This window comes from Arachis hypogaea, chromosome 18, assembly GCF_003086295.3.
Source record: "Arachis hypogaea cultivar Tifrunner chromosome 18, arahy.Tifrunner.gnm2.J5K5, whole genome shotgun sequence".
NCBI classification, from domain to species: Eukaryota; Viridiplantae; Streptophyta; class Magnoliopsida; order Fabales; family Fabaceae; genus Arachis; species Arachis hypogaea.
Window position 1 is genome coordinate 107,101,909 of NC_092053.1, and position 13,717 is coordinate 107,115,625.

Here is a 13,717-nt window from a genome sequence, read left to right on the forward strand (position 1 = left end):
TCAACTTCAATATCAAGCTCCTTGGAAGAGTGCTCCATGAGACTACATTCCCTTGGACTTTCAACATCTTCTAAATCTTCAACCACTTCTTCCTTTTCTTCAATGATTATAGGTTCCTCTAGTTGCTCCAATACAAAATTTGACTCCTCCTTCTCCACCGAATTTTCCAATTTCTCCTTCATACTTTGCTCTTCTTTTGACTTTTCCCATGTGGTCATGGGAGTACCTTGAGTATTCAAGCATTGGTGGGCTAAAGTGTGCACCACCTTGGTCAAATTGGTCACAAACTCAAGTGTATCCCGCTTCATGGCTTCTTGTCCTTGGAGTAACAAAGTGAGAGGATCGTCTATTGGGGCTTGGGGTGAATAGGAAGGTTCATTATTTTGGAGGGAGGGTTCATGGTAGGAAGGTGGTTCTTCTTGGTAAAGGTATGGAGATGATGAGTATTGAGGTGGTTCTTGGTAGTAATCTTGATAGGGTTGTGGTTCTAGAGGTTCTTGCTCATAATGGCTATAAAAATATGGTATGGATGATTGGTTATATGATGGATATGGATCATAGGGTGGTGCTTGGTGATGAAAGGCTTGTGAGAATGGTCGAGGTTCATGTTGAGGATGAGATTCATAGGCATATGGTGGTGGTGCTTGGAAGTCACAAGGTGATTCACCATAGCCATTGAATTGACATGCATTAGGAGGAGGGTTATACCTATAAGTGTCCGGAGGTTGATGCCAATAGGAGTGATCAATTCCTTGAGGCTCCTCCCATCTTGGAGTGTTCCATCCTTGGTACATGTTAGCGTTGAAGTTCACATTCCCTACAACACAATTAGAGCCAAACTCATAGCCAAAGTGAGAATTCATTATGGAAAAGCAAAATAAAACTAACAAAAACTAGCAAATAAAGAAAAAAGCGAGATATTCACACTATTCACATATATGCAATAACCAATAACACAACACCATTGCAAGGTCCCCGGCAACGGCGCCATTTTGATGAATGGATTTTTGACGGTTTAGAATTTCACTAATGAAATCTCGTTGTAAAGTATAGTTTCTAAACCAATCACTAATCCTTTCATACAAAAAGTTGTTTGTCACAAGTACAAACCCCTAAAATTTATAAACCGAAGTATTTAAACCTCGGGTCGTTCTCCCTAGGACTTACAATGAAGTGTCTTGTTATCGGTTATGAGTTATTTTGGGGTTTCGGATAAGAAGCATGAAAAGTAAATGGCAATGAAAATAAACTAACAACTATAAAAGGCTCTTGGCAAGGTATGAAAATTAGAAGTCCTATCCTAGTTATCCTTTTCAATTGTGATGAGACTTGTTCATTGCTACCACTTAGTTAACCCTCACTAATTAAAGGAAAGTCAAGTGGATGAATCGATTTGGTTTCTCAAGTCCTAATCAACTCCTAAAGGAATGACTAGCTTTAGAGGTTTTCAAATCAATTAGCAATCTATCCAATTATCAATCAACAAGGGAATTAGATAACTCAAGTGTCACTAATTACTCTACCTAAGCCAAGAGGAACAAAATCTACACTAAAATCCAACCAAGCATTTCATCAAACACTTGGAAGGCACAAAAGAAAAACATAGTAAATCAACAACAAGAATGAAATCTAACAACAATTATTGAAAGGAATTAACAACAACAATCAAGGAAATCACAATTATCATGAATTACCTCAAATTGCATTATTGAAAGAAAACCAAGGAACAACAATATATCCAAAACAAAATGAAGAATTACAATTATTAAAGCACACATCTAGAAAGAGGAAGAGGAGAAGATTAAGAATTGGTAAATGAAAAGTGAATCAAAGCATGAGTTAAACCTAGATCTAAGAAGGGAGATTAACCTAAACCTAATCCTAATCCTAGAGAGAAGAGAGAGCTTCTCTCTCTAGAAACTAATTACAAAGATAAACTAAACTAATTGGTAACTAACATCTAAAGTGATCAATGATGCCTTCTCCTTAATCCTTCATCCTTTTATTCCTTTCCCTTAGCAATTTGGCGCCAAAATGGGTTCAGAAAACCTCTCAAATCGCCAGGCACGTGTTGCATTAATGAGGTCATGTGCCATCATCGGCGCGTGCGCGCATGGTACGCGTGCGCGTCCCTGGTCGATTCTGCAATGTGCGCGCGAGCGCCTTATGCGCGTGCGCGTGCATGGCTGACTTTGCTTCTTTGACTTTTTTATGCTTCTCTCCACTTGTATGCTTCCTTCCTTGCTTCCTTTGATCCATGCCTAGTTTCAACCTGAGGTTACTAGCAAACACATCAAGGCATCGTATGGAATCAAACAGAAACTAGAATTCACCAAGATAAGGCTTAAAAAGCATGTTTTTACACTTAAGCACAATCATGGAAGAGATAACAAAACCATGCTAATTCTTAGGCTAAATGTGACAAAAGGTTATCAAAATGTTCTAAATTCAAGGCAAAACAAACCGTCAAATTGGGGTTTGTCAGTCAGCTCCTTCAAGGAGGAAGATAGTCATAGAGGCTTAAATCCTCACCCCTCACTGCGAGCTTCTTTCTTGTGCTCTCATGGATCAGCTTAATATGCTCAAGAGACAGGATCCTGTTCACAGTATGAGGTAGAACTGGATTTCTAGTAAACACCACTCTTATCCCAGGTGAGAAGTCTTCAATATGATCTTTTTGTTCTTCCATCCCCTAGGCATCTTTCTCTTGGGACCTTCCTCCTTGGTGGATAGTGCACTCCCAACACCAAACTTAGGTTTGATGTTTGGGAGAACTATATGAGTTTCTACCAAGGGAGGAGCCTTCAGCATTGCACTCTGCATGCAAGTACCTCCTTTGTCAGGGGGTAGTGGAAGTTTAAAAACCTTGAAAACCATGTAGTCCTCATGTAACCTCAGCACCAATTTTCCTCTCTCAACACCAATGAAGTTTCTTCTAGTAGAGAGCGGCCTTTACTCCAAAACCTCAGTAAAAAGAATATTGATTTGCAGCTTCTTAAAGACTTCCAAGAACTGTGAGTAGTGCTCGTCCTTGGTCTCCTTTTGGAGCTTCTGAGGGTGTCTTACTTTAGGCTCCTGTTCCACCAATGGGGTGTGTAGCAATGTCCTTTCAATCTCTTCTTAAGCCTTTTTTTTCTTCAATTCCTCAGCAGCATACACCTCCTTCTACTCGGCCTCCTTGACCAAAACCATAATTTCATCTTCCTTCAGGACCTTCTTCTTAGAGAGTAGGCTTTTTATGAAGGCCTTATAGGAAGGCTTCTCTTTCAACACCACATCAAGAAGAATATTGTATAAGAACTGAATGAATTTCTCACCCTCGATCTCCTCTTGTGACTTCTGAGGGTGTACTTTAATGCTCTTAGCCTCTTCTGGTGTTTATGTTTGCTCTAATTCTTCAGCAACTATGGCCTTGCACTCTTCTCTTGGGGTAAGCACTGTGTCACTGAGAAGAGCGAGTGATGCACGGAAAACTTGTCTCATAACAAATTTCCTTCGGCAAGTATACCTAATTTATCGTCAAGTAAAAACTCACAATAAAGTGAGGTCGAATCCCACAGGGATTGATTGATCAAGCAACTTTAATTAGAGGAATGTTCTAGTTGAGCGAATCAGAATTTGGGTTGAGAATTGCAGAAAATTAAATGGCGGAAAAGTAAATAACAGAAAAATAAATGCTAGAAATAAAGAGCTGAATGTAGATGATGGAAAGTAAATTGCAGAATCTTAAATGGGAATGGGGTAATTGCTCATAAAAGTAAATGACAGAAATTAAAGAGAATGGGTAAGATCAGAAATGGGGAGTTCATTGGGCTCAGGAGATGTTGCATTCTCCGGATCAATTTTATTTTCATCTCTTCCTCAATCAATGGACTCATTAATCTCCTTGGCAATCTTAAGTGATCGAATTACAATTCCTTGTAATTCAATCTCTCAAATCTTGATCAATAGCCAATTCCTTGGTCAATTGCTCATGAGAAGAGATGAAGTATGGTCACTGATTATACCACATGTATTTCCCAAATCAGGTGTTGAGAGGATTATAGTCACATATCCATCCAAACCCAATTTGGTCCAGCATGAGAAAGCATTTCTAGCATGATCTCTTCATTCCTCTTTCAAGGTTCAGAAGAGATCCAAGTTTAAATAGCTTCTTTTCCAAGATAACTACCCAATTGGATGAAGATCAAAAGCTTTCAAGTAAAATCAAGAGAAAAGATAGAAGAAGAATAATGAAAACTAGTATTGATCCATCAAATTACAACAGAGCTCCCTAACCCAATGAAAGGGATTTAGTTGTTCATAGCTCTGGAAAATGAAAATGAAGATGGAGAATACATGATGAAACTAGAAGTGCCAAGAAAGTAAAATACAGAGAGTAGTTCTATGCCCAGAGGCTCCCTATAATTTCCAACTCCCTAAATAATTCAAAGCTACTCCTATATATACTACTCTTTTGATCTTCTAGTTGCATCTTCAAGTCTTGGGTATGGGCCTTTGGATCTTGAGTTTGAAGCAGTTATCTTCTTCATTGGGCTTGGCTTTACTTGCAGAGAGAAAGTGTGAAGTGGGCAGAGACTTTAGCTCAGGACGTTAGTGGTGTTAACGTTTAAGTGGAAATGTGGGTTCGACGCTAGTGACAATCACCTTTTTTACTAACATTCCTCACCAAAGTAAGAACGTTAACTCCAACGTTAGTGGCACAAACGTTGGTACTAACGTTGCCTCTTTGTCGTTCGCACACGTTATTGGGACTTACCTTTCCCAATAACGTTGAGAAGTCTCCCCCTTTCCTACGTTAGAGTCCACGTTAACTTAGTTAACGTGGCTCTTTTAACGTAGGCTTGCCAACCTTCGAGAACGTTAGTGACACTTACCTTTGTCACTAACGTTCCAATGTGCCCCTATTTCTCACGTTAGAGTCCACGTTAACTAGGTTAACGTGGCTTCTAACGTGGCCATGCTAGCCATCTCCAACGTTAGTGACAAAGGTGAATGTCACTAACGTTCGCTCATCATCTCTCCACCTCACGTTAGCTTCCACGTTAACTAAGTTAACATGGGAGTTAACGTGGCTCATTGTGGCTTGTGTGGGCTCCTTCCAATGTTAGTGACAATGTTAGGTGTCACTAACGTTGGCGATCACCTTCCTTCTTCACGTTAGCTTCCACGTTAACTATGTTAACGTGGGAGTTAACGTGGCTTATTGGGGCTTGTTTGGGTTAATCCCAACGTTAATGACAATGTTTGGTGTCATTAACGTTGTCGATCACCTACTTTCTTCACGTTAGCTTCCACGTTAACTAGGTTAACGTGGAAGTTAACGTGGCTTATTGTGACTTGGCCAACGTTAGTGACAAAGTTGAATGTCACTAACGTTGGCTTCTCCTTTACTTCTTAACGTTAGAGGCCACGTGGCCACTTATGAGCTTGGTCCAACGTTAGTGACAAAGGTAAGTGTCACTAACGTTGGCTCCATTTCCTTTCCTCCACGTTAGAGTTCACGTTAACTTAGTTAACGTGACTCTTAACGTGGGCAATGATGGCTTCGAGAGCGTTATTGGCGATTACTTTTCTCATTAACTTTGCAAGTTACTCCCATTCCACATTAGGAGTTACGTTAATTAGATTAACGTGTCTGCTAACGTGGTTCTTCCTTGCTTCCTTTGTCCTAAAATCAAGCAATAGAGTGCATCAAAGTTCTAGTCCAAGTCATGGGAAATACAACATCCAATTTGTCATTAAATTCATGCAAAATCCTCATGAAATCATGTAAAGTGCACAATGTATGCTTGAATCAAGATGTAAGTGAATATCTACCCAAAACTAGCTTATTTTCTAAGGAAATGCATGAAACTACCCTAAAAACAGTAAAGAAAAGGTCAGTGAAACTGGCCAAAATGCCCTGGCATCACAACACCAAACTTAAAGCTTGCTTGTCCCTAAGCAAGTACTGGAACAAGAGAATGATGAATGGAATGCCAAGAGAAATGAGTCATTCTTGTGGAGGTCATGTCCCTGGTTTTATGGTGGTTTCATGCATAGCAACTTAGATTCATTCCTTTACTGGCTTTCAGACCTTTATCATGTCCTAGAATACTCACTATGATTGTATCCCATGAGACTTTTATTCATTGATCCTTTTATTGTTATTTCAGGGCTTATTTGTGTTCTTAGGCTAAGTGCTCTGTAAGGGGGCGACTCTTTAAGATAAGCTTTCAGCCAACACTCCCGAACCAGTTGGTTCAAGGTGCTAGGTGTTAAGACACCCCTACGGACTTATTCCCTTAAGTCTTTTTCCCCCATACATACACACCACAGGCATATAGTTTATTTATTTTCTTTTCTTGAGACCTTGGTGTCCAGCACCTCTTTGGGTTACTAAATGCTCTGTAGTGAAGGTTACTCTTGATAGTGGACTTTCAGCTGATAATCCCGAGTTAGTTAACCCAAGTTACTAAGTGATAAGGCACCCCTAAGAGCTTATTCATCCAAGTAGATCCCTCACACAGGAGCACCACAGACACATGCCTCAAGATTAAAACCATTGGTGCCTAGCCTTATTGCTTACTCTTTTTTCTTTTATTTTTCAACCTTTATTTGTTCTTTCCCTTTTTCTTATTAGGATCTTCTTATTTAGATAGTCTCATGGGGTGTGTCTCAAGCATAGTATTCATGACAGATAGTTGTCTTCCCACCTTGTGGTTGAACCAACTTAGCTAACTTATGATCACACCATAAACTCATGAACTTACTCCATAGTATGAACTCCACTCTGGTCTTTTGTAAAAACTCATTCTCTTTTTCATTTGATTTAAAGGGACAAGCATACAAGTAAGCAAAGTAAGGATGCAGTGACATAAAGACTAGCAAACATAGACCTATTCAACCAAAAACTTAAAAGACAGAATTGAAAAAAGTTCCAATTAACGAGTCACTATTGATCAAAAGTGCATTCGGACTTCCAATTTTTAACATTCTAAGTACAATAGAATTAAGTAACAATACAACCTTCGGGTGATGATTTCTAGTTGCCCTCTTTTTTTGTCATCATCCTAGTCCTTGCTACCTCATTTCCTTGGGTGAAGGTGCACCATTGCCTCATAAGATTCCTGCAAAGTTATTGGAAGTTGCTTGTTCCCAAAGCACTTGAGAAATAGTTAGCTTGCATGTATGCTTGTGACTTTTGACTTTAATTTGGTGTGTGAACACCAAACTTAGTTCCTTGCCTAGTACAAAACCTTGCATATATGCAGAGAACCTCATATCTTGTTTAACAAAATAATTATTAACTAAAGACTAACTACATCTAAGTGGTTTTCCTTGATTGGTTGGAGCTGGCAATGTTCTTTGGGAGTGGAGTGTGATTCTAACTAATATCCTTTGGTGGAACACCAAACTTAGAATTACACTTTCACTCTTGGATTGTGTTAGTGTGGAACACCAAACTTAGCTCCTCGCAATACAGGGGAAACAGCTTGTGACCTTTATTGAAATAAAGCTGAAAAGAAAACTACCTGAGGTTGGGTTGCCTCCCAACAGAGCGCTCTTTTACCGTCGCTAGCTCGACGATTCCTCCTTTACCTGAGATGATACTGTACTCTAGGGTTTTCTCCCATGTTGCCCAGATAATGCTTGAGTCTTTGTCCATTCACTGTAAAAGTCCTCTCTGAACCTTCATCCATGATTTTGATGTGTCCATATGGCGAAACTTTTTGTGATAAGAAAAGGGCCGAACCACCTTGATTTGAGTTTTCCTGGGAACAGTCTCAATTTGGAATTGTAAAGGAGTACTCGCTGCCCCTTTTCGAAACTCCTGGGTGCAAGATGTAGGTCATGTCTTCTCTTTGCCTTCTCTTTATACATCTTGGTATTTTTATAGGCTTGTGACCTGAATTCCTCCATCTCTTGCAGCTGCAAGATCCTTTTTGCACCAGCAGCAATGCTGTCAAAATTTAGTATCTTGATAGCCCAGAGAGCTTTGTGTTCCAGCTCCAGTGGTAAATGACAAGCTTTCCCATACACTAGTTGATATAGGGACATTCCAAGTGGTGTTTTGAATGCTGTTCTGTATGCCCAAAGAGCATCATCCAGCTTCTTCGACCAATCCTTTCTTGATGCACCCACAGTCTTTTCCAGAATCCTCTTTAGCTCTCTGTTGGATATCTCAATTTTTCCACTTGTTTGGGGATGGTAAGGCGTGGCTACCTTGTGTTTTACCCCATATCGTAGGAGAAGAGCTTCTAGTGGTCTGTTACAAAAATGGCTCCCTCCATCACTGATAAGTGCTCGTGGGACTCCAAACCGGCTAAAGATATTCTTCCTGAGGAAGTTCATGACCACCCTGTTATCATTCGTTGGGGTTGTAATAGCCTCTACCCACTTGGAAACGTAATCCACTGCTACCAAGATGTACTTATTTGCATATGATGTTGGGAATGGTCCCATGAAATCGATTCCCCACACATCAAACAATTCCAATTCCAAGATGAAATTTTGTGGCATCTCATTTTTTTGGGCAAGTTTCCAGATCTTTGGCATTCATTGCAGCTCTTTACTAGTTCTTTGGCATCCTTGAAAAGGGTGGGCCAAAAGAATCCGCTTTGTAACACCTTTGCTGCAGTTCTGTCCCCTCCAAAGTGGCCTCCATAGCATGAGCCGTGGTAATTCCATAGGACCTCTCGTCCTTCTTCTTCCGAAACACATCTCCTAAGGATTCCATCTGAACACTTCTTGAAGAGATATGGCTCATCCCAGACAAAGTATTTTGCATCATTCATGAGCTTCCTTTTTTGATGTTTATTGATCTTTGGAGGTAAGGCCCCAGTTGCCTTGAAGTTGGCAATGTCTGCGAACCATGGTGTTTTGTGAACTGTCATCAACTGCTCATCAGGGAAGAGCTCGTTCACACTTGTATCATGTTCTCCACCTTTATCATGAGGAATCCTGGATAGGTGATCTGCTACCTTATTCTCTACTCCTTTCTTGTCTCTGATTTCAATATTGAATTCCTGCAGCAATAAGATCCATCTTATTAGTCTTGGTTTTGATTCTTACTTGGTAAACAAATATTTAAGTGCTGTGTGATCTGTAAAAACAATCACTTTAGCACCAATGAGGTATGATCTAAACTTGTCAAATGCAAAAACTATTGCTAGTAACTCCTTTTCAGTAGTGGTGTAATTTCTTTGAGTATCATTAAGGACTTTGCTAGCATAGTATATCACATGGACTAAGTTGTCTTTCCTCTGTCCTAACACTGCCCCAACTGCAAAATCAGATGCATCACACATCAATTCAAATGGTAAATTCCAATCAGGTGGGGAAATGATAGGAGTAGAGGACAACCTCATTTTCAAATTTTCAAAGGCTAACATGCATGTTTCATCAAAGATAAATGGTGTATCAGATACAAGGAGATTGCTTAAGGGCTTGGCTATCTTTGAAAAATCTTTAATAAACCTTCTGTAAAAATCAGCATGCCCCAAAAAGCTCCTAATTGCCCTGACATCACTGGGTGGAGGCAGTTTTTCAATAAGTTCTACTTTAGCTCTGTCAACCTCAATGCCTTGGTTAGAAACTTTGTGACCAAGGACTATTCCTCCAGTCACCATAAAGTGACATTTCTCCCAGTTCAAGACCAGATTGGTCTCTTGGCATCTTTTCAATACCAAGGCGAGGTGATGTAGGCAACTAGGGAAGGAATCTCCGAATACCGAGAAATCATCCATAAAAACTTCAATGAATTTTTCTATCATATCTGAAAAGATAGAAAGCATGCAGCATTGGAAAGTCGCAGGTGCATTACATAGCCCAAATGGCATGCGCCTGTAGGCAAACACTCCATATGGGTAAGTGAATGAGGTTTTCTTTTGATCCCTGGGATCAACCACTATTTGGTTATATCCTGAATAACTGTCGAGAAAACAATAATATGCGTGCCCTGCAAGTCTTTCCAACATCTGATCCATGAATGGAAGGGGGAAATGATCTTTCCGTGTAGCCTCATTGAGCTTCCTGTAGTCTATGCACATCCGCCATCCTGTGACTGTCCTTGTAGAAATTAGTTCGTTCTTCTCATTGGGAACCACGGTAATTCCTCCCTTTTTTGGGACGACATGCACGGGACTAACCCAGGGGCTGTCTGAAATTGGGTAGATTACCTCCCTTGCTATAACTTCATAACTTCCTTCTGTACCACTTCCTTCATGATTGGGTTCAACCTCCTTTGGGATTGAATGGATGGTTTGGCATCATCTTCCAGCAGTATCTTGTGCATGCATATGGCCGAACTTATCCCCTTTAGGTCAGCAAGTGTCCAACCAATGGCATCCTTGTGCTGTCGCAGTACTTTGATAAGTTCATCCTCTTGATCTTTGCTGAGGCATGAGCTTATGATCACTGGGTAATTTTCATTTTCTCCTAAGTATGCATATTTGAGAGTGGGTGGCAGTGCTTTGAGTTCAAGTTTAGGTGCTTCTGACTTTTCGTTCTCTTCCTTTGGTGCACCTGGTATGCCAATTTCTGTTGTTGCAACCACTTCACTTGTTGTACACTCTTCCTCTATTATTCTTTCGGGCTCTTCAGACTCTTCTTCTTCAAAACTCTCCTGCACTTCCTCTTCAAGTGAGTCCAACCTCATACATTCCCCCAGTTGTTCTTGTGGGTAACTCATGGCCTTGAACACATTGATTGTCATCTTTTCATTGTGTAATCTCAGGGTGAGATCACCTTTTTGGATATCAATGACAGCTCCAGTAGTGGCCAAGAACGGCCTTCCCAGGATAATGGAGGTCTTGGCTTCCTCCTGCATGTCCAGCACTACGAAGTCTGCCGGGAATATGAAGTCTCCCACTTTCACCAGCAAATCCTCTACTACGCCATGAGGGAACTTGAACGATCTGTCTGCTAACTGTAAGGCCATTTTTATTAGTTTAGCCTCCTCTATCTTCATCTTCCTCATCATAGCTACTGACATCAAATTGATGCTGGCTCCTAAGTCACAAAGAGCTTTCTCCACTATGATTTCCCTTATAATACAAGGGATCTGAAAACTCCCAGGATCCTTCAATTTCTGGGGCAGTTTATGCTGAATGATAGCACTACATTCTTCGGTTAGTATCACAGTCTCGTTGTTCTTCCAGCTTCTCTTCTTAGTCATGAGCTCCTTCAAGAACTTGACGTAGAGTGGCATTTGTTCTATTGCTTCAGCAAAGGGTATGTTGATTTGCAGTTTCTTGAAAATTTCCAAAAATCTCGAAAACTGATTGTCATCTCCCTTCTTCTTTAATTGCTGAGGGTATGGGACTCTTGGGGTGTCTGGCTTCAGCACTCCTTCCCCTTTTTGTGAACTCAAAGTGGGAACTCGAGCTTCGTCCTGCTCTTCTTCCTCTTTATTTGAGTCCTCTTCTTATGGTTTCTGGGGAATTTCCTTCAGTTCCTTCCCACTCCGAAGGGTGATAGCCTGACACTCCTCCCTTTTGGTTGAGTTAGTATTACTGCGAAGGTTGTGGCTGGAGATTTGCTTGAATAAGTAGCCAATTTGTGTCTCAAGTTTCTTGATGGCAGCATCCTGGTTCTGCATATTGGACATCACTTCTTCTCGGAACGCTTTACTGTCTTGAATCTCTTTGCCTATGCCTTCAAGTAGATTCTCAATCCTTGAGAGTCTGTCATCAAATGATGGTAGATTGGGATTAGAGGTGGAAGGATGAGGAGGGTTATTTTGGCCTTGGTAAAGGTTTTGAGAGGGTTGGTTATGTGGGTGCTGATATGGTCTAGATGTAAAATGTTGGTGTTGGGATTTGAACGTCTTTGATATAGGCCTTGGTCTTGTTGATTTCTCCACCCGAAGTTTGGGTGATTCCTCCATCCAGGGTTATAGGTCTTAGAGTATGGATCATGGTTTTGCCTAGGTGAATTCTCAATGTAGTTGGCTTGCTCCTGACTACCCTCTGCTTCTTCATTCACTCCTTCTTGGGTTGTTGGTGAAGTAGTGATTGCTGCTACTTGGTTCCTCTCCATCTTCTTGGTGAGGTCAGCCAGCTGCTGGGTAATGAGCTTGTTTTGGGCCAGCAGAGCATCTACATTGTTTAGCTCCATTACTCCTCTAGTGTTCCCTCTTTCGGAAGCATAGAAGTAGTCATTCTCTGCTACAGTTTCAATGACATCTATGGCTTCCTCAATGGTCTTCTTCTTGTTCAAAGATCCTCCAGATGAATGGTCTACTGCCTTCTTTGATTCATATGACAGGCCTTCATAGAAAATGTGCAGCTGCACCCATTCGTTAAACATGTCAGGTGGACACCTCCTTGTCAGGTCCTTAAACCTCTCCCATGCTTCATAAAGAGTCTCACCATCTTGTTGCCTGAAAGTTTGGACCTCAGCTCTCAGCCTATTGATTCGTTGAGGAGGGTAAAATCTTGCTAAGAATTTGTTCACCACATCTTCCCAGGTTGTCAAGCTCTCCTTCGGGAAAGACTCCAGCCACTTGGCTGCCTTATCCTTGAGTGAGAATGGAAATAAGAGCAGTCTATAGGCGTCAGGATGAACACCATTAGACTTCACTGTGTCACATATTCTCAGGAAGGTGGTTAGATGTTGATTGGGGTCTTCTTGGACACTTCCTCCGAACGAACAGTTGTTCTGAATAAGGGTGATGAGCTGTGGTTTTAGTTCAAAATTGTTGGCATGGATGGTTGGCTTTTGAATGCTACTTCCACAGTTTCCTGGGTTTGGATTGATGTAAGAGCCTAAAACTCTTCTATCCTCCCCAGCATGATTTGCTCGACCTCCTCCGCCATGGTTGTGAGTCTCTTCTTCATGATGGTTTTCCATGTTTTCATCCATGTTTGGTTCAAAGTATTCCTCCTCTTCCTCAGCACCAACTACTCTCTTTCCTCTTGCTTCCCTCCTTAATCTAAGGAAAGTTCTATCAGGTTCAGAATCAAAGGAAGTTGAAGCCCCGCTTCTTCTCCCTGTCATACAACCAACAAAGCACAAGCAAGGAAAGTAAATGCAGAAAGTATTCTGTTAGAATTATTGTTAGTGTGAGTGATGCAATATATCAAACAGTTAGTGGGTTAGTGAACTGAATTGTAAATAACAAAAATAAATGAGAAAGTAGGGGGAAGGGAAGAAATTAACTAAAACTGAAAATAAATTACTCAAACAGAAAATTAAATCAAATAAAACAAAAATGCTCAATCTAGTTATCTTCCAATTTAATCATTGTTGATGCACAATCAATCCCCGACAATGGCGCCATAAACTTGATGCACGGAAAACTTGTCTCATAACAAATTTCCTTCGGCAAGTGTACCGAATTTTTCGTCAAGTAAAAACTCACAATAGAGTGAGTTCGAATCCTACAGGGATTGATTGATCAAGCAACTTTAATTAGAGGAATGTTCTAGTTGAGCGAATCAGAATTTGGATTGAGAATTGCAGAAAATTAAATAGCGGGAAAGTAAATAACAGAAAAGTAAATGCTAGAAATAAAGAGCTGAATGTAGATGACGGAAAGTAAATTGCAGAATCTTAAATGGGAATGGGATAATTGCTCATAAAAGTAAATGACAGAAATTAAAGAGAATGGGTAAGATCAGAAATGGGGAGTTCATTGGGCTCAGGAGATGTTGCGTTCTCCGGATCAATTTCATTTTCATCTCTTCCTCAATCAATGCACTCATTGATCTCCTTGGCAATCTTAAGTGAT

General features: G+C 40.6%; 1 non-coding gene across 1 annotated transcript; it reads left to right on the top strand.

Moving 5' to 3' along the window:
• Window positions 1-12,292: 12,292 nt before the first annotated feature.
• Window positions 12,293-12,396, top strand: LOC112774027 (small nucleolar RNA R71). The gene has a single exon (XR_003188541.1). It is a non-coding gene; the product is annotated as a small nucleolar RNA R71 (small nucleolar RNA).
• Window positions 12,397-13,717: the final 1,321 nt, after the last annotated feature.